At 41.6% G+C, this 21,137-nt stretch overlaps 1 protein-coding gene and 1 long non-coding RNA gene across 4 annotated transcripts in view; both read left to right on the top strand.

The window, feature by feature from the left end:
• The window catches only part of PTPRG (protein tyrosine phosphatase receptor type G), a 677,374-nt gene that overhangs the window by 63,615 nt on the left and 592,622 nt on the right, over positions 1 to 21,137 (top strand). The window lies entirely within an intron of this gene.
• Positions 5,999 to 20,602, top strand: LOC118667928. The gene is made up of 2 exons (XR_004971456.1): positions 5,999 to 7,731; positions 19,846 to 20,602. It is a non-coding gene; the product is annotated as an uncharacterized LOC118667928 (long non-coding RNA).

Raw genomic sequence — 21,137 nt, 5'->3', positions numbered from 1 at the left:
GTGGTGGTCCCCTCAGCCCAGCCTGCGCCCTCTTGCAGTCCAGGACCCCTTGCTCCTTACTGCTCTGCTCACTGCTCCTTAGTGCTGCAGCGGAGGCCGAAGAGGATCCCGCCATAGCTGCTGTGCTTGCCAGCCGTGAGCCTGGCTTCTGGCTGAGCAGCGCTCCAGCTGTGGGAGCGCACTGCCCCCTGGTGGTCAGTGCGCTTCATAGCGACCGGTCATTCTGCCGTTTGGTCAATTTGCATATTAGGGTTTTATTATATAGGATGTGTGCACTCTAAAAAGCCAAACTCTCTATCTTAATTAATCATCCCAACAAGCAACAGCCCTATGGTGTAGGGATTGTCATCTCTACTTATATGTAACTAACTAGTAGAAATGTTGCAACTTGTTTGCGGACACAGAACCATTAACCATATCCAAGTATGAAGAACCAAGTATCCAAAAATTACCATTTGTTCCAGTTCTCTCTCTGACTCAAGCCTTGAGCCCCTGTGGATTGTGGCTTCCTGCTTTGTTTCCTGGATATTCCCCAGTGTATTTTGTCAGATTTGATAAGTACTTAACCATGAAGTTATGAAAACCAGATTGAGAGTGAAGGATTCTATAGAAGATTTAAAACATCAGTTACTACAAAATCTGTGCCTGATTATGATTTGAATCTTCTCATTCTGGTTCTGCCTAGAATGCCTGTTCCACTTGTTTTTTTTTGGGGGGGAAACTACTCTCTTAGGTCTTAATGGAAGCGTTCGGAGGCTTCTCCTTTTTGAAGTTTTTCTTATCTCTTGAGAAAAACAAGTTCTTTTTTCCCCTTAGGACCCTTGTATCTTGCACTTGGCTCCACTAAACATAAATGTTTTCACAATTATTTTAAAGTCTGTAAGTTCTGTGTGAAGTGTGTGATGCCTTTTTAAAAATCTTTGTAGCATAGTGGCTCTCTAACGTCAGTACACATGGGAAGCACCTGGGACTCTCTCAAAGGCACACTGCTGAACCCCGCCCCCAGGTCTGGGGTGGGGCCCATAAATTTGCATTTCTAATGAGATCAACTTGATATTGATACTTCTGGCCTGGCCCACAATTTGAGAAACACGCAGTATCAGCTGACACATAAAAACATGTTAAATGAACACCTTCCTGTAGACTCTTTATTCCTCAGAACAAGTTGCTCATAATTTTAAGGATGAAGAGAGATGAACTAGTGATCATCGGGTAGAGATTATAGAAATTACTGTATCTGTGTCTTCCTCACCAGGATTGTTAACCAGCTATTCTTAATTGAGAGGAGGGAGCAGAAAGGCAGACTTTTAACTGTCAAGGGGAAAAGGAACTTCAGATTTCTGTGCTTCTGCTTTGAGTCCTTAGGTACTTTAATGTGTTTATCAAAAATGCAAAAGCTGATTTCAGTTTGTATTATTTCTGTGGGATAGAGAGCACACAATAAAAATTCTACTTGGATTTAAAGCTCTTTTTGGAAGCCAGGAGATTTTAAAATAGTAGTCCGGTCCTACATGAAGTCAAATTAATTGGTGTTCTTAAATAAAAAATAATTTCACATATTGTATTATTTAAAAAAATAAATAACCCAAACTCAAAAGGGGATGTGGGGTGGGTAATAGGACAGATGTTGTTTAAGGATACAGGTTTATGAGTTGTAAATAAACCCAATGCACAGTAAAGTAAATGCAGACAATATTGTATTATAATCAATAAACTTGCCAAGAAACTAAAAATTAATTATTCTAACCACTAAAAAAGGATAATTATATAATATGATACAGTTGCTAATTATTGCCTCAATCGCAATAGATACATTACAACGTACTAATATAACTAACATGTGCACCTTACATCTGCACCATGTTTTATGTCAAATATATTTCAATAATAAAAGGAAATTGTATTTAAGATAATCTAAAATTCTAATCTTGAGACTATTTGAGGGCTGGAACTGTTATTGGGACTGAGGAATCAAAGCTAATGGTTGTAGTTTTACTACATTGAAATTGTACAGTAGAATAAAGACTAGCAACTGTTTGCCAAATATAAGTATCTTCCCAGGTTTGTTGAATGAGTATGTTATTTTCTAAAACTTTCATGTGTTATATACAAATGCTCTTTGTGAAAGTCTTTAAATTATTAAGCCATTTGTTTTTGTAAATATTTTGAATACAATGAAAGTGTTTATTCTACTCACATGTTGATACCATTTCTCTTTTTGTTGTTGTTAATCCTCCTCCGAGGATATTTTTCCATTGATTGTTTTAGAGATAGTAGAAGGGAGGGGGGGAGACAGAAACTTCGATGTGAGAGAGACACATTGATTGGTTGCCTCCTCCACACGTCCTGACCAAGGCCTGGGATCGAGCTTGAAACTGACTGGAATTGAACTTGGGACCCTTCAGTCTGCAGGCTGATGCTCTATCCAGCGAGCCAAACCGGCTAGGGCATGATACCATTTCTTGATCAATAGAGAAAGGAAATTGCAAACATTCAAAGCTTTCCCTTGATTTTTCTGTGATGTAATCACTGGAGGTACAGCTGTGGAATCCCCTTTTCAGGAATTTATGAACTAATGACAAAGATGGACAGTTAACAGATCATTGCACTAAAACAAGGTAGAGGGTGTTATCACAGTCTGGGTGGGGGCAGGGGAAGCCAGTGGTAGAGTGCTCAGTTCTTCAGAGGTGAGATTGGCATCAACAGTCTAAATTCTAGAAGAAGTGATAAGATACACAGATAATGTTGATAATGCTGGATAGGCAGTGATATGTTAAAGGAAGCAGACAGATAAAGTGCTTTTTGTTTCTAGAGAAAGAAATTACTTGTTTTAGGAGACCAAGGAAGTCCTCAGTAAGGATGATGCTAAGCCCCACCTGATCACCTCCTGTTCCCCCCAGGACGAGCCTTGGACAGGCCCCCTTGCTCACCCTGTGTGCTGGCTGTTTCAGGAACACACCAAGCTTATTTCCACCCCGGGGTTCTCACATGCCAGTTGCATAGGAAGCCACCCCCCAACCCCCTTCTTGATTTGGTTCATTGTTAGAATATCACCTCCTCAGGGAGGCTTTGCTGACCTCGGCATCTAAAGCATGTACCCCTCCTCCCCATCAGCCTCCATTTCTCTTCTCTGTGTTATTTTTGTTCTGACACTTAGCACTGTAAAGAAGTTAGAATGTTTTTGTTCATCTGTTTGTTGTCTTGTATTCCCAATTAGAATGTTAGTTTTATGATGGGAGGTGGCAGGAATTTTTTTCCTTTTTTTTTTTTTTTTTTTTGGTTCACTACTGTTTTCCTAGCGCCTGGAATGTAAGAAGTATTTGATAAATATTTATTGAATGAACAAATGAACATTTAATTGCTTAAGGTATGAGTTCCAAGAGCCAGAAAAGAGAATGATTTTATAATTTCCAGCTTGGACATCGGAAATCTAGAATTTATTTGGAACAGCCTGATGTGAAACACTAACTTAAAAAGTACTTCTTTATTAAAACATAAAACTAATATTATATTAGTTTCAGGTGTGCAAATAATGATTTGACATTTATGTACCATATGATGGTGAGACACAAACTTTTGACTTCATTTTTGGATTGTCCCTGCTAATGTATAGAAAAATGTGATTGATTTTTATGTATTCATCATTCAACTGTGCTGAATTCCTTTATTAGCTCTAAAATGTTTTTCTTTTGTGTGTGTATAAACTCCTTAGACTCTTCTGTATACCAGCTTATGACACCTGCAAATAGAAATGGTTTTACTTCTTTCTTTCAAATTTGGATGTCTTTTATTTCTTTTTCTTGCCAACTTGCCCTGGCTAGAACTTTGAGCGCAGAAGTGAATAGAAGTGGTGAGAGCAGAGCCTTTATCTTGATCTTGATCTTAATCTTAGTGGGAAAGCATGCAGCCTTTTACCCTTGAGTATGATGTTAGCTGTGCGCTTTTTCATAGATGCCCTTTATCAGGCTGAGGGAGTTCCTTTTATTCCGAGTTTGTTGAGTGTTTTTATTACCAAAGGATGTGGGATTTTGTCAAATGCTTTTTCTGTGAAAATTGAAACTTTTCGATTTTTTAAAAAAAATATATTTTATTGATTTTTTACAGAGAGGAAGGGAGAGGGATAGAGTTAGAAACATGGATGAGAGAGAAACATCGATCAGCTGCCTCCTGCACACACCTTACTGGGGATGTGCCCACAACCAAGGTACATGCCCTTGACTGGAATCGAACCTGGGACCCTTGAGTCCGCAGGCTGAGGCTCTATCCACTGAGCCAAACCGGTTAGGGCTGAAACTTTTAGATTTGATTTCTTCTTTTTAGAGCGCGGATTGCAAGACCAAACCCTCCTCTCTCCTTCTGACCCCTATTGAGCAGGGGTTTGGGACTTTCCCACTTTCCCCCTGAGCTCTCTGACTGCCTGGAGCGGTCTGTCCCAGGGTGAACTGTCCCAGATGCCTGCGATTGTCCTTGGGGAACAACTGATGGCGGGTGTTGCCCTGTAAGTCTCAGAAACGGACTGCTGGAATGTGCTGCCCTGTCTGGTGTGCACACCACCGCCGTGTTTGCTTGGCGGGTGTAATACTGTCAAAGCACTGTTGAATGAGCTGATTGCGAGCTGTTGATATAGTTCAGACCTTGGCAGTTCTCTAATCTCCTTGAAGCTTTAGTGTTTGATTGCATTCGTTTGCCCTGCAAATAGTCAATGATGTAAGTGATCTCAAAGTGAGAATATATCTAAAGCTGGTATTTATAATAGACAAGGTTCTAAGGAGTGCTGAGACCTTGTAAAATACACATATGGACTTCCTGAGCGTGTAATGAAGACTTCTACTCATTGGGGCCTTGTCAAGCAGCCATATTGCAGGCATGATTTGGTTGCATAGGACTTCTATTTTTGATGTTAAAATAACATCCCTTAAGTGAGTTGGTGAAAAATAAGCTATCAAGCATGAGAGGTGAAGGAATAGGTAGGATATCTAAAAATGGTGTTGTGTTAATTTAGTAAGTTCAATAGATTGAGGCATATTAGCTTCTTTGTTGGGAAAGTTCTGCTGTCCAATATTACACCATGCTTTTATTAAGGTGTTAAAATAGCACTAATATTTCTTAGAATTTTTGGCTATTTATTGGAAAACCACATACATGTTTGGATCTCTTTTTAGGAGTGGGTCCTGTCCCTTTTAATCACGGAGCGCTGTTGGATGCTATTTAAGTTTTAGCTTGAAATTTTTATATTATAGTTCATCTAGTTACCAAAAATGCTGAGAATCTATGGCTATGCTCATATGGCTCAAACTCCACTGAGATGCCATGAGAAGGGCCTCAACATAATGTTTGATTCTTACCAATTAGCCTGTAAAGTATTGATTTATGTTATTATTAATGACTTCATTTTATAAAAAGAAAACTGAGTCTTGGGCTGATTGCTCCCTAAAGCTATATTGTTAAATGGGGAGTATGGATTTGGTTCCAGGCAGTCCATCTCCACATTTTGTACTTTTACGCACATCCTAATTCATCAACTAATTCTTCAGTCACATTCATGATAAATATTAGGATTTTAGTATCTTAGAGATGGTTTTCTCAAGCTTTCAGCTCATAATTGAAATAAACCCCGTTGGTTATATTCTTGACCAAAAAGTCAGGTAGTCTGAGCTTGAATGCACCAGCACTGAAGAGCTAATTACTTCACATTGGCAATCTTTTTCATTGTTGGATAAGTTCTTCTTTATTTTGAGGCAATCTGAAGGTCAGGCTAGCTTTTCTAGTAATTGTAGTGTATTGCTGTCTTTATTTAAACATGCAGGCAATTAAATGCTCCACTTTTATTTTATTTTTGTAACAGCTTTATTGAGGTAGGATTCACATGCCATGCAGCTTACCCATCTAAAGTGTTTTTCTTATATTCATTGAGTTGAGCAACCATCACAGTCAATTTTAGAACATTTCATCACCCTCAAAAGAAGCCCATACCCTTAAGTAGTTATCTCCCATTTTCCATCAACATCCCCTAGCTGTAGGCAACTACTAATCTTTTTTTTTTTTTTTTAATAAATTTGCCTATTTAGGACATGATAGGAATGAAATGTTACAATATGTGGCCTTTGTGACTGTCTTCTTTTAGTTAACATAATGGTTTCAAGATTCATTTATCTTGTTGCATGTGTCAGATCTTCATTCCTTTTGATGGACAAAAATAGTCCATTTATGAGTATATACCGCATTATGTTTATCCATTCATCATTTAATGGACATTTGAGTAGATTCCACTTTTTGGCTATTAAGGATAATGCTGGGCTAAACATTTGTTTTGTTCCAAATGCTTTGTGGGCTGAACAGTCTGGTTTTTCCCTGCCCCTGTACCCTGTTTGCTTGTTGATTAATCTGAATATACTATTTTACATGGTAAAACCCTAGATAGTTGGTTTCAGTTTGGTTCCATTTTGCTGGATGTTTGAAAAAAAATTTTTTTTAGATAGATTGTGTGATCTGTTCATTCCAACCTTTGTATATCTTGTCAATTGGTTAAACCTCCCATCTCTGTCTTCATCCACATCTTAGTTCATAATACGGTACATGTTGGGGGTGTCTTCTCCAGCACAAGGCTTGTTACTATGGGAGAGGCAGGGCCGTCTCCTCCCAGCCACTGCTCTGTGTACAATCAGGAGACTAACACATTTTTTATGTTCATATGAAGTATTTCAGGTTCTGAAAACATCCTTTTATTTCTGCCAGCACCAAGGTGGCCTGGTATTACAGGGTTATCCATGCCAATTTCTCATCTCTGTTTAGGTCTGAATTAGTTGTTTTGTGTTCCAATGCAGATCAGAATTTGAATTGTGGCTCTTGCACCGCTTACTCTCAGATTGACCTTGGGCAAGTTAGCGGAAGCCTAACCTGGTTAATTTTCTCATGTGGAAAATGGGGGTAATAGAGGCACAGGCTTCACAAAGTTATTGAGAGACTGAAGGAAGGGATTCATGCAGACTACTCATCGAATGCAGGGCATGCACAGATCAAGTGCAGCCCTTCCTGTGCCTTCCAAGCTCCTTTCCTGGAGGTACCCGTTTCCCAAGGAAATGAAGCTGTGACGTTGCAGCACACATCCGTGGAACGTTAGATTTCTTTGGGTTTGACCAGGTTCCACACTGCCCTTCCTCAGCAGTGTAATCCAGCATTTTCGTGTGCACTTATCATCGTTGGCCATTCACTGCAAGGACAGATGTCAGTCACCGCTGAAACTGCTGGTCACCCTGCAGAGAAAACTTGTGCACAGGAACACAGCCCAGCCCTTTGAGGATCTGCCTTCCTAGTGATGGTGATGAGGATAGCCATCTTATCATTCAAGTCTGTGGGTTCTTAGTTATCCAGACTGGAGTCATCTTGTTAAGAGAACTGTGTGTAATCTCCACATCATAATCAGATTTCAGTTACCATTCAGAGCTATGACTCAGTCTTATGGAACTTCAAGGACACAATTTAAAGAAAACATTCCTGTTGCCTTTTAAAAGGTTTTTTTTTTTTTTTTGTCTTTTGGTTTGTCAAACTTTTGGCCATTATTTTTAAGGTTGTGATACCAAGTTGATATTTGAAGATATTCCACAGCCCAGCCCTTTGAGGCCTTAAAAAAAACAAAAAGACTGAGGGAAGACAGACATCTTTATTGCTAATTCTCTTCAGATGCTGTTATGGAAATGATGTTTTCTGTATTCAAGTTGAAGAATATTTAAGGTAATATTTGTATGTAGTTGTTTTATTTTATGTTTAGCAGAATGTCAGGGCCAAAGCATGGGATGTATTTATCAGATTTATGTACAGACTCCGTAACAAAGGGGGACACATTTTACAAGAACCCTGTGAACTTATCCAAGCCCCACAAACAAGATACTTAGGTTTCATTGCATGAAAGTGTCTTTTGACTGCCAGTTATCAGGGTTCTTGCCTGGTTTGGTGTTCATAAGACAGAATATTTTATTTTTAGTTTATCATGGATATAAACAACCTTGAACTTGTTGACTTTGGAGAACACCTAGTGTTTTCCTAATCCCATTTTGAGAAACCTTGCCCCAGAGGTGAGTCAGCTGGTAGGAAGTGAGGGCTCTGATTGTTCCCAGAAGGTTGCAGTGGTATATTTATGAAGCTCTGGGTCAGGCTATGAGATGTGATCTCTTCTTCTGAGATTTTGTTTGGTTGCAAGTTTGCAGGTAATTTTGTTTAAAAAAATTATGTCTACGTATTTGTATATATAACTTAAATATATATATTTGTGCACTCGGAGGTAGGGAGTCCCTCATCCCGGCCTGTGCCCTCTCGCAGTCTGGGACCCCTTGGGGGATGACTACCTGCTGGCTTAGGCCTGCTCCCTGGGGGGGATTGGGCCTAAGCTGGCAGTCAGACATCCCTCTGGCAGCCCGGGAGCCCTCGGGGGATGTCCACTTGCCAGTGGGCAGCAGACCTAAGCTGCAGTCGGACATCCTTAGCACTGCTGCGGAGGCAGGAGAGGCTCCCACTACCACCACCATACTGGCAGCCATCAGCCTGGCTTGTGGCTGAGCAGAGCTCCCCCATGTGGGAGCGCACTGACCACCAGAGGGCAGCTCCTGCATTGAGCATCTGCCCCCTGGTGGTCAGTGTGTGTCATAGTGACCAATCATTCCCAGTTGTTCTGCAGTTAGGGTCAGTTTGCATATTACCCTTTTACTATATAGGATAGAGGCCTGGTGCACGGGTGGGGGCCGGCTGGTTTGCCCTGAAGGGTGTCCCGGATCAGGGTGGGGGTCCCATTTGGGTGCCTGGCCAGCCTGGGTGAGAGGCTGATGACTGTTTGCAGCTGGTCACACCCCCTTCAGGGTGGGGGTCCCCACTGGGGTGCCTAGCCAGTCTGGGTGAGGGGCTGAGGGCCGTTTTCAGGCTGGCCGGCAACTGAAGCTCCCAGCCTCTCCTTTTTTTCTATTTTTTTTTTTTTATTCTGGGATTTATTTACCTTCTATAATTGAACCTTTGTTGCCATCCTGCTCGCTCCAGCTCTGAGGCCGCAGCTGGCTGAAAGCAGGTATCTGGGGTTTGCTTGGCTTCTATAATTGAAACTTTGTTGCTTTTGGAGCTGTTGCTTTTGGAGCTTAGAGCAGGCCACAGCAGGTGGGGAACCTTGGCTTCCTCCATCACTGGAGCAAGCAAGCCTCCTGCTCGCTTCAGCTGCATGGCTGCTGGCCGCCATCTTTGTTGGCAGTTAATTTGCATATCTTGCTGATTAGCCAATGGGAAGCGTAGCGGAAGTATGGTTAATTACCCTTTTTGTCTTTTATTAGATAGGATTATTACTTATTAATGTACTAGGTGCCCGATGCATGAAGATTCATGCAAGAATGGTCCTTCTTTCCCCTGGCTGCTGGCACTGCCTTTGCTCCAGCCCGGAGCCACCTTTCTGCCTTCCCACGCTGCCCAGAGGCCCGGAGCAGCTGGGGCGGTGTGGAATGCCTGCATTATTGCCCTGGCAATGACGCAAGCATCCTACCCCACCCCTGGCCGCTTGGCACCTATTTATGAAAATTAACCCACCATCTTTGTTGGGTTAATTTGCATACTCACGGCTGATTGTCTGGTGGGTGTCACGAAGTTATGGTCAATTTGCATCTTTCTCTTTTATTAGTGTAGATTATTTTCCATCTGAAAAACTGTAAACCTACTTTTGCTCCACCCTGCATTTTTAAAGGAAAATCACTGAGTTAATGGTGACTCTCATTTAGGTGCTGCTTCTAATTCATTTAAGGCTTATCAGCTTTTGTGTGTTGTCTCACCACAGATGGGCTGTGCTTCTGTTTAAAAGAGGGGCCATTAGTACTTACATAGAAACTTAATCCGGGTTTAGGACTGTCAACAGATGCTTTATGAAATCTGACAGCGATTAAGAAAAGAACCAATTCCTTTGTTTGGTTTGGGAGGGTTGGGGCCCAAATGTAGAAGCATAGTCATTGGCAGTCATTTCAGTGCTCATGCCTTTTAGGAAAATTAAAAGCCGGAAACCTTGCCTTCTGCAGAGATCTGAGGTTTAGGATGGATGGGTCTAATTTGGATTTGCATTAGCATTTAATGGCCCAGGGCCCTTTCCTGTGGCCTGGTGCACATTTAGCTAATGAATCCCTTCAGAGGGGACCTCTTTGGCCACAGGAGGTCATGTCCAGCTTCCCAGTCTGCAAGTGCCAGAAGGAAACCGGGCTCAGCCATCGCAGGGCTCACCTGCAGGGCTGTTTTTGTGCTTCCCATTCCCCGGGATTGTTAGTTTATAAAAATCAAAGGGCCGAGGCAGAAGCCCAAGTGCAGAGCCTGAGTTATTAACTTGGCTCCTCTGGCCATTTTTCACAGCCTCCAGCCACCTTCCAGCCAGACTCCCTGCCCTGCTGTGGTGGGCGCCTTTCTCACCTCTGCCTGCGGGTCTGCCTGTAAAGCCCTCATTGAATTGAGTTAAGACTGTTGATTCCACTTTCCCGTGTACAGCTTGTCAGTACTCTTTGCTCTGCTGCCCTCTGTGAGGACTTTTCTTGGCTGGCCTTGGGGCAATCATCTCTTAGGTTCACAGATGCTGCTTTGTTTGGGGGAGGGGGGTAGCAGCCCAGGGGCCTCTGACCATTCTGGGAAAGTAACTAAAGAGTGGTCTGGACCCCAGAGCCAGCTCTGCAGGAGCAGAGGCGTGGCCTGCTATCCCAGGACAGTTCGGCCTGGTGCGCAGGGAACTGTGGAGCCAGAGCGAGACCCGAGCCTCGCGTGGACCCCGTGTGTGTTTTCTTCGCTGCCCTTTGTAACTGAGTGGATGTAAACCCAGCTGCATCCATCCTGACCTTTTGGAGAACTCACAGACTCCGAACTGGACTTGACAATCATGAAGCTTTGGTTGTGACTTCTGGTGATTCTATATGTGGTGGAGGCTTAGATGTTTAAATGTGTATGGATTTTAAAAATTAAGAGTAGCTTTCCATACTGAGTGACCGAGTAGAAGAGAAGGGTGGTTTTTCCCTCTTTGAATTATAGCTAAAAATGAGGACTGAGTGATGAAAATAAAAGATGGTTATTTTGCAGCTCGATAATGAATCAAGGCATGTGGGCTTCAACACTTAAATTTTACAACACAGAAAGGGACAGCCAGATATTCGGGGCCCTGGTGGTAAAGCATGTTACCTCCCAGGAAGTAGTCTTGCAACTCCCACCCTCCTCCTCCACATGAAAACAAAAAGACCTGAGTTTCCTCAAGCGTCTAAGAACCAATTTTCAGGAGTGACAAAGGAATAAAAACATGATAAATAGCACTATGGGAATATCATAGGTAAATTCTAGACTGGCTGAAGATCTGGAGTTTTTAATGAAAAAATTGCGAGTGGAGAAATGGGGAGGAGAACCTATAGATTAAGGATTTTAAAAGACCTGCCTTAGAATCTCTGTATTGATGGTATTTGAATCCTGATTCAATTTGGAAATTTTTACCCTTGATTGGAAATGGGACAGAATTAGGGAACTATTTAAATTTTTTTTAGGAGTGAAAATAGTTTTATGGTTTTTTTTTTTTTTTTTAAATAGCCGTATATTTTAAAATATTTGTGAATGAAATAGTGTAATTAAGATTGATTTCAAATAACATGCCAGGGGAGAATGTGGATGGGCATTGTGAAGTAATACTGGCCCTAGGCAGTGAGTGGGAGGGGGAGGGCTTCTATTTATTTTAATGTTTGTTGAAAATTTTCCATAATTAGAAATAAAAGGGAGAGATATGTAAAGGTATCTCTGAAAAAGCCTTTTCTAATATAAAAGCCACATATGTTCATCATAATAAATACAGGTAAAGTAATTCTGTCTTTGAGTTAGTTACCTTGAATACCTGTTTATATGTGTGTACGTATACTAGTACATGTCAGATTTTTTTGGATAAAAATGAATACTATTGTACTCTGTTGGGACTGTTTATTTAGCCTGTTGTTCTAGGCCAGCCATGGGCAAACTACGGCCTGCGGGCCGGATCCGGCCAGTTTGAAATGAATAAAACTAAAAAAAAAAAAAAAAAGACCGTACCCTTTTATGTAATGATGTTTACTTTGAATTTATATTAGTTCACACAAACACTCCATCCATGCTTTTGTTCCGGCCCTCCGGTCCAGTTTAAGAACCCATTGTGGCCCTCGAGTCAAAAAGTTTGCCCACCCCTGTTCTAGGCGATTAAATACTCTGCTGAAACATTTAGAATTGACAGTAGAGAAATGTTTGATTTAATGCTTACATTAAATGTGATTTTTATTTAACTATTGCCTTATTGTTAAATAAATGGGTGCTTAAAATTTTGGATCTTAGGATGAATGCTATGATGAAAATCCTTCTCACTAAATCTCAACACCTATCCTTCTTTAAATAAATTCCTTGTGAGTGTTAAGGCAAGATCCATCTCCACTATTTTAGTTAGCTTTTGCTTATAGATATATTCAATATATACATGTAGTAAAGGTGCCATCTTTTTAACTTAGGTTTGGTCATGTAGCATCTGTAAAATACGATGACTATTCAACATTTTCATCAAGCTAAAAACTGATCCCACCCTATGCTCTGACATTCATTAGTCTGAACGTAGAAATTTCCTTGTAAGCAAGGAGCACTGAAGTTGCAATAGAAGATGACCGTCAGTGCTCATATTCCATACAAATTTGGAAAATAACTTAATTTTGTCCTCACCAGTGTTTTAAAATGTGTTGGGTTGGGAGCGTTGGGTGTAGCCATCTGCTAGGGTTGCTAAGGACCTCATAGAAACATGTATTTTGTAATCAGAGTGAAGGAGAATATAGGGGGACAACCTGGGGGGTTAGCAATCTGAAGCTGTGCCAGTAACCAGTATCCTAATGCACATCCTTGTTAGCCTATAATTAAGTCACTGCCCCTTCCTTAGGCAATAATCTGTTTTCCTAAATACTCCCAGTTTACCAGGGCCACAAACCAAGAATTTAACAGTTTAGCCAGAGGGGAGGTCACTGGAACCACCCAGGCCAGACCTTTAGCTGTAATCTTACTTCCCCATCCTAACTAACTTAGGCAGGGCTACAAAAGCCCGGAAGTAAGGAAACAAAGAATTTAGGAATATATATAAAGAGTAATCTCATTGTGTAGGGGGTTCAGGCTTTGGAGCTTCGAATCCCCTGAGCCAACAGTGCTGCTTTGAATAAAGGTTCCCCCCTAGTCTTCTGAGTACCCGTTGCGTGTTTTCCAGTCACCTGGTAAATTCTGCAACAAGAGGTCGAGTTCTCCCTCTCCCATATTTCCATCTGTTTTCTCCTTTCCTTACTCCCACCAGCAGTGAGGGACTGGATCATCCTTGAAAGGATGGACATGAAATTGATTTGTGTTTCCAAATTCCACACAAGAGCTCATACATTTCCCATCTCTGGATAAGGGAACTTTTAGTAACTACTGAGTGAGATGTTTGATATCGGAGGTGAGTAGGTAGGGGGTGTTGGAAGAGGTCACTTTGTGCCTTCAGATAACAGGAATATAAGTTTATTTTATTTATTTTATTTTATTTTATTTTATTTTATTTTATTTTATTTTATTTTATTTTATTTTATTTTATTTTATTTATTGTCTAAAGTTTTACATGTGTCTCCTTTTCCCCCCAATTGCCTCCCCCACCCCCCAGCCATTCCTGCCCCGGGCAAACCCCTACTGCCCTAGTGTCTGTGTCCATTGGTTATGTTAATATGCATGCATACAAGTCTTTTGATTGCTTTCTAACCCTCCACCTCCCCTGCCATTTGTCTCTGGATCTATTTTTGTTCATCAAATTATGTTGGCCATTATATCCCACATATGAGTGAGATTGTGTGATATTTATCTTTCTCCGACTCGCTTATTTCACTTAGCATAATGCTCTCCAGTTCCATCCATGCTGTTGCAAATGGTAAAAGTTCCCTCTTTTTTATAGCAGCATAGTATTCCATTGTGTAGACGTACCACAGTTTTTTAATCCACTCATCTGCTGATGGGCACTTAGGTTGTTCCAAATCTTAGCTATTGTAAATTGTGCTGCTATGAACATAGGGTTGCATACATCCTTTCTGATTGGTGATTCTGGTTTCTTGGGATATAGTCCTAGAAGTGGGATTATTGGGTCAAATGGGAGTTCCATTTTTAACTTTCTGAGATAAGTTTCATTCTTAAAATGAGAAACAGTATGACGCAGAAATGAAGTGGCTCATCTAAAGTCAGTGCTAATGATGAAAACGAGACTCCCACCAGGCCCTGAGAAGGGTAGCCAGCCCCATGAACAGAAGTACCCTGGACCCTTCCTTTAGCCTTACAGACCCACCAATGTGGAGTGTTGCGCAAAGCCTTAGAGGAAAGTTGTGAACTCCAGCTTAGTGGTTTAAAGGCCACGGCTGTACTGTGGACAGAACTGTGTTTGAACACTACTGTGCTGTGGACAGAACTGTGTTTGAAAACTACTGTGCTACATGGAATTGGCAAATTACATGAACTTGTATCTCAGCTCCCCCATATGTAAAATGGTGGCTAGCAATTGGACCTACCTCACAGGGTGGCTCTAAGGAGTAAATAATATAATAAATGGAATAATACACGTGTTTAAAGTGATTAGAGCAGTTCCTGGTGTGTAATAATGGCTTTATAAGTAATTATTGGTATGCTACCCTTCTTAGCAGCATTTTAAGGCATCTGTCTAATCTAGCACAGTGTCAGTAAGCAATCAGCACATGCTATTACCTGGCCAGTTTGTATATTATAATAGTAAGTTTAATTTAATTCTTTCAGAACAATGAGGATACCCTTTTTTTCTGAGTTGACCACAGCCTATAGAAGAGGACAGATTAGGCTTCTGATTTTCCCCCTCTTGGGCTCTGCAGAATCAGACCCATTCTGTATAGAGCCCCTACTCTAACACAATCACATTTAAATCATACTGCGCACCTACAGAGTTTCAGCAGATGTGTTGGTATTAAGTTATTAATAACTAATTGGGTGCTAACTACGTGCCCTGGAGTTCTTGGAGCTGATAAAGAGGTGTCACCTACTGTGCCAGGCCTCTGTTCAGCTCTGGAAAATCATTTGTGGCAGCTGTGCCGAAGACCACGTTTGAGCGTTAGGTTTCAACATTGTCTCCCACAAGTCTTGGCTTTATTTTTTGCATTGTGAGACCTTTCTGTGAAAGCGATGTGACTTGCTGTAAGTAGAAATCCCATGTACTATTTCCAAAGAAGGGCGTGGCCAATATTTGACCATAGGTTTTCATCTGTGAGGGGGTAGAACTAAGTGAACTGTGTTATTCAGGGAGGAAATAAACGCTGCTGAAGGGAATTCAAAGGCGGCTCTAAAGCCCAGTGGGTTTTTGGGAAGTGACTGTTTCTGATGGGCCTTTCACTTGGGTCTTACAAGATTTAGCTTTAGCACTAAGGATATGCTTCCCCCTCTCATACCCCCAATTGTTCAAACTCTACCCCAGTTGGTAATATTTGGGCCTTCTTTAACTGTAAGAAATCTTGGAGGTGGAAATCCTGGATGCAAGTCAGCATGCCAGGAATGATCCATGATACCCAGGATTTATGGAACTATATAAAATCAAAAGAGATATTTTGAATGAGATAATGATTGAAAATTTCCCCCCTTTATCTCTTATTACTTTTAAGCTTTAGATTGCTGGAACTTTCTGCCTCCTGCTTTGAACAGGCAAGATACTCATTTGTCTTCAAGTCAATTCACGGAGAGAAGGTGGTGCTGCTTTATGGTTGACAGAATCCATTTTCTCCTAGGAAGTTGTTAGAACATTAGGGCTGCCTGGTTTGCTTTGTCTTTTAAAATTAGCTTCATAAATGCACACAATTGAAGAGGATCCTGAGCTTGAGTATTTCATTTCCTCTATCAAACTAAGAGCATTTAAAAAAATCGAAGCATTTCCAGACCAGGCATAAAAATATAGTATCAACGATATAAGGGAAAACCGAAGATGAAAATAAATAAATAGAAGCCCAGGCTTAGCAAATATTGACAACGATTAACACCTCTTTTTGGTTAAGTTGGCAGAAAACCCAGTGTTTGGGTTGAACCACAGAAAAGAAAAACTATCCAGTTGTGGTTGATGGCTTTGTCCACACTCTACATATCCCTTCCATGCAGTGCTTGGCTGCCTGCTGTCTGAAGCACCTTTCTGGGTTGGGCCTTTCTGCTCCGAGTCCTGGTGGAGACAGTGTGATGGACCGGTTTCCAGCCTCCCTTGCAGCTAGTGCCTGGAGCATGTGACCTGGACTCCTATCAGTCACATACATCTGCGGCAGACTTTGTTTCTGTTGCTGGTTTTGCAAAGACACAGGGACAGTGGAAAAGCCATTTTGGCAGTGGCTACAGCTTCCTGTTGATAAGGACGGTGGTGACAGTGGAGGGCTCTCAGCATCTTAACTGGCTTAGTTCCTGAACTTGGTTATCTAGCCAGGTGCTGGCTAATCTTTTTATGTAAAAGGCCTGCTGGTAGATAGTACAGGCTCTATGGGACATACGTTCTTTTTTTTTGGAATTGCTCAACTCTGCTGAAAGCAGCCATAGGCTAGAGTTTTGACTAGAGTTTTGACACTAGTCTAGTCTAGTGTTTTGACTAGAGTTTGCCAATCTCTCATCTATCCTATGTAGTGATTTTGGGAGCTGAGCTACCTAATTCTTTTCAATAATTTTTTTTTCTTCTTAAATCAGGCAGAGTAGGTTTATATTGGTTGCCTCTAGGATACTCACTCTTACTTCCAGACTCTTCAGTCCTAAATTACTGTGTACAGGGGCTGTAAAATCCCACCTGGTTTACACAGACACAGGTAGGGGTTGTATCTATCTCCAAAGAGATGACAGCTCTTTTGGGTTAAATATGGCTTACTTCTGACTATCTGCAGTAGATCATTTAATTCTTAACTGTACTTAGCCTCTTTGTTCAAAACCCTTCTTAGGATTACACCCCCAAAACACTTCCATTTGAAACATTTTTTTTTCTCTCCAGGGGATTGCCGTATACCCTTTAATCAGTCTTCCCCAATGGTGCATTCTGTAGGACCATATCAAAACCAGGAAATTGACGTTGTCAAATTCACAAACTTTATTCAGATTTCACCAGTTTTACACATACTTATATATGTGATATGGGTGTGTGTGTGCATGTGTGTAGTTCTGTGCATTTTTATCACACATGTCGATTCATGTAAATCACCATCATAACCAAGACACAGGACTGTTCCATCACCACCAAAATCCCACGTGCTACCCCTTTATAGCCACAGGGAGCCCTCGCCCTCTTCCCTTACCCCTGGCTATCACAGATCCGTTGTCATTTCAAGAATGTTACGTGCTTGGCATATAACTTTTGGGGATTGGCTTTCTTCACTCAGCATAAGCCCCCCAACTCATCCAAGCTGTCGGCACCTTTTCATTGCCGAGCAGCACTCCATGGCGTGGGTGTAGCTGTTTGGCCATGCAGCTCTTGAAGGTCGTTTTGGTTTTTCTCCTCTCGGGGGCTTTTACACATTAAGCTTCGACGCAGAATCATGTGCAAGTTTCGGAGTGCGCCCGAGTTTTCGTTTTTCTGAGGTACATGCCCAAGAGTGCAATTGATGGTCCATGTGGTAAGTGTGTGTTCTGTTTTATAGGAATCAGCTGAACTATTTTTCTTAACTAGGCACAGACAACTTGGAATGGTAGTTTTTGGACAGTTCTCCGGCTTTCATTTTACTCTCATTCAAACCATAATGGGTATTAATTTTCCCCAAACAGTAATTGCAGTTCTCCTACATGCCAGGTATACTAAACACCAGACTTTTCGATTTAATCCTCAGAACTCCCCAAAGAAGGGGCAACACCATCATTTCTGTAGAGAGGGAAACTGAGCCACAAAGTATGTCATCAACCTGTTAAGTCCATCCAGGTCTTTAAGAGGCAGATACAGCAATTCAGACTCTTGACCGCTTTGGAGCTAGCGCCGTTAGCCACCCTGCTAGACTGCCTTTTAAATACTATGGTATGGCCGGTGTTGCTGAGTGGTTGGCTCTTGGGACCCATGCAGTAAGGGTTGCCGGTTTGATTCCGATCAGGGCACATGCCTGGGTTGCGAGCTTGATCCCCGGGGGGGCATGCAGGAGGCAGCTGATCAATGTTTCCCCTCTCATCGATGTTTCTCTCTCTTTCTCTCTCTCCCTTCATCTCTCTGTAAAATCAATAAAATAAAATAAAAAAGCCCCACTGTGTGTTTGATGCACTCGATGTCTTGAGGTGTTCCCTTATCAAGTGACCCGATTCTGATCATGGCTTTTCTTTTTTTTAAGTGCATGAGGAGCTCAGTGTTTGACTGAAGTGATCTGTGCATGGTCACCTGAGAATATTCTAACAGCGGAAGTCGTAAAGGAAACTGTTGTAGGGTATAATGAATCACAGTGGGAATGAAGACTTTCTGAGATTAAAACAATCCCAACAGATACATGTAGCAGTGGGTTTATTACCCATGTCAGGCCCTCATACTGCATCTTATTTGGACTCAATGGCAACCAAACATTCCAGATTCCCTGGCATCTGTAAGGAACCCATCCTTTCCATCCTCGATTGCCTTCATGTGTTCCAGGCACAGTCCTAGGCTCCAATGCAGATAGAAGACACTTAGCCTGCCCCTATCAGGGTCCCTATGTGCCCATAAGAAGGGGGGGCGGGGTTTGAAACTGGGCAGCAAGAGAGTATCCAGGGAAAGAATGAAATACTCCCAACTTATTGTGGTGTAAGAGAAATTTTCTTCTGGAATACACATCTTGAAATTCCTAAATTCTTCTGTCCTGAAACAAAAAGCATTTCATTTTGTGCCAGTAGCTAAGTGCAGGGTGCTTGCTTAGGTTGAGCCCAGGCTAATGTCCCCAGGGGATGCCTGCCCCTCCTCAGCTTTCTGGAGCAGAGCCCGCCCTCCTGACACACTCACTTGGCTGCCATCTGGAATACACTTCTAAAGAGAGGGGGTAGGAATTGTTCTATTAGGTCCCATTACCCTCTGTCGGAAGAATAATGGCATATTGCTTGAATGTTTCCCAAGAGAATGTTTTCATGTGCTCTTTGTGTATTTCAAACTCCAAATGAGAAGACGAGTAATGGTTTGCAGTGGGGGGTGGGGTGGGATTGGGTAGTGAAGTTCCACTTGGAAATTCTGATCTTTGCTGAAGCAATTATTTATTTAAATGAGAAAATAAAAGATGTTATCCTTGAACTGCCTCAGCAAGCCCACAAGTTAAGAACTGCATGCAGGTTCAATATAGTATATTGACGTACTGGTTCAATAAAGTATAGTGATGTGAAGGAGCACCCAGATGTGAGTTTAAAAGAAACTAGTGCCAATTTTGGGGTTCGATCCGAATCACAACAGGGCTTTATTATGTTAAGTTAGTGCAAGGTTCTTTGTCTGTATCTTGACTCCTCAGAAGTAGGTTGTCCTATTTTATATATGAGCAAAGTGACACTTCCAGTTTTACTTTTTTTTTTCAAGATCATATGGCTGGCGACAGCTTGTAATTGGTAGAGCCTGGGGTTTGGTGTTTGGATCCTGCTTTATGTCCCTAAGCCCGTTATTTTAGCCCACGCTCTCTGTTCTGCTTGTCAGATCAGACTATGAATAAAGAACACCCTTTGTAAATAGTAGCCTGAAGGTCCTAATAGACAGGGCACTGGGTTTTACTACCAAACTTAATAAGGTTTCTCTCGCTTTCTGCTTGTCCTTAATTCTCCTCTCTTTTCTAACCAAAAGGGGAAATAAAACCCGAACGCACCAGGGATTTCGATGCCTGCTAATTTTGTGTTTCCCTGCAGAAATATGCAGTGTTACACAGTGAGTGTATGAAGCACACAGCTGTACGCTGCCGCTGAGAAATGTGATGCATGAGAGTTGAAAAGCTGAGTCAAGGAAGCCAAGGGTGGGACTGCATATACCGTAATCCTCAATCACTGAAAGCCAGCGAAGTCTTACGGAAATGGCCATCGCCACGTACCCCGGAACATGAGCGGGAATGTGTAATACAAGATTTTTGTGGAATGAGACTCATGTTTGAAGGGCAGAGTGGGGAGTTCTGCGTAAAACTGCTGAGAAGCAGCCAAAACAGAGCTGAGGAATGATTGAGCCCTGGCCAGGAGAAGGGAAATTTGGCACCTGATTTAACAGGATGCAATAGTTATCCAACCCTGGGATGCATCTGCATTCTCAGGAGGAAGACCATGAGCCTGGGCGTGATGACTGAGTGAGGGAGAAGTTTTGTGTTGGAGGCCATGTGTTTCTAACCAGCAGTGTCCTTTTCTGAGGAATAAATACTTCTGAGCACTAGTGTGAACATTTATTCAAATTAAATAAACATTTCATCATCAAACGCACCATCGAGTTTTATTTGGAAATTTATTAGTGCAGTCATTTCGACTGCTTTGTGTTGTTTTAACTCTTGATTTGCAAATGAGCATCATTGTCAGATGTGAGCATTTGGAAGGGGCTTTTACCGCTGGATTTATGGCTTGCTCTTCTTGTTTACTTTATGTTGTAAACTAATTTTAACTACCAATAAAAGTTGTAGGAATCCTATTTACATCTGAACAATGATTCAGCAGCTTGAACCTATATTTTTGGCTGTGGAGTTGTCTTGTAAAAAGTTTATATGATTCCATTGACTAATGGCTCACACAAATTATACGTGTATCTGTGTGAATGTTTATATTTCTTTCCGCATTGCCCACATTTTTAGAACTGTACGCACCAATCTCAATTGCACGGGTGCATTTGGACATTCTCTGTCTCATTTTTAAAAAAAGAAAAACATAAATTTCTTTATGCTACCATATGGGTGTGTTGCCCATAAGATAAAAATCCCAAAATACTTAACAGACCATCTGGTGTCTTGGTTCAGGGTTTAGTTGATTAAGTTCTTGCGTCCTGATTTCCAGTCTCAGCAGAGGTGATCTTAACCTCTTTGGATTTCTACTAAAAAAATTGTTTCTACTTTGTCTTATTGTTAGATGGCACCAGCCATTCATTTATGTGCTCATGCAGTTCCCAGTTGACTGGTGCTGGCATGTCCTGAACAGGCCTGATGAGACTGGAGGACGAGGCTTTTAGTTCA

This window comes from Myotis myotis, unplaced genomic scaffold (assembly GCF_014108235.1).
Source record: "Myotis myotis isolate mMyoMyo1 unplaced genomic scaffold, mMyoMyo1.p scaffold_m19_p_13, whole genome shotgun sequence".
Taxonomy (NCBI): domain Eukaryota; kingdom Metazoa; phylum Chordata; class Mammalia; order Chiroptera; family Vespertilionidae; genus Myotis; species Myotis myotis.
The sequence above is the reverse complement of the archived record's forward strand: the minus strand, read 5'-3'. Positions and strand labels throughout refer to the sequence as shown.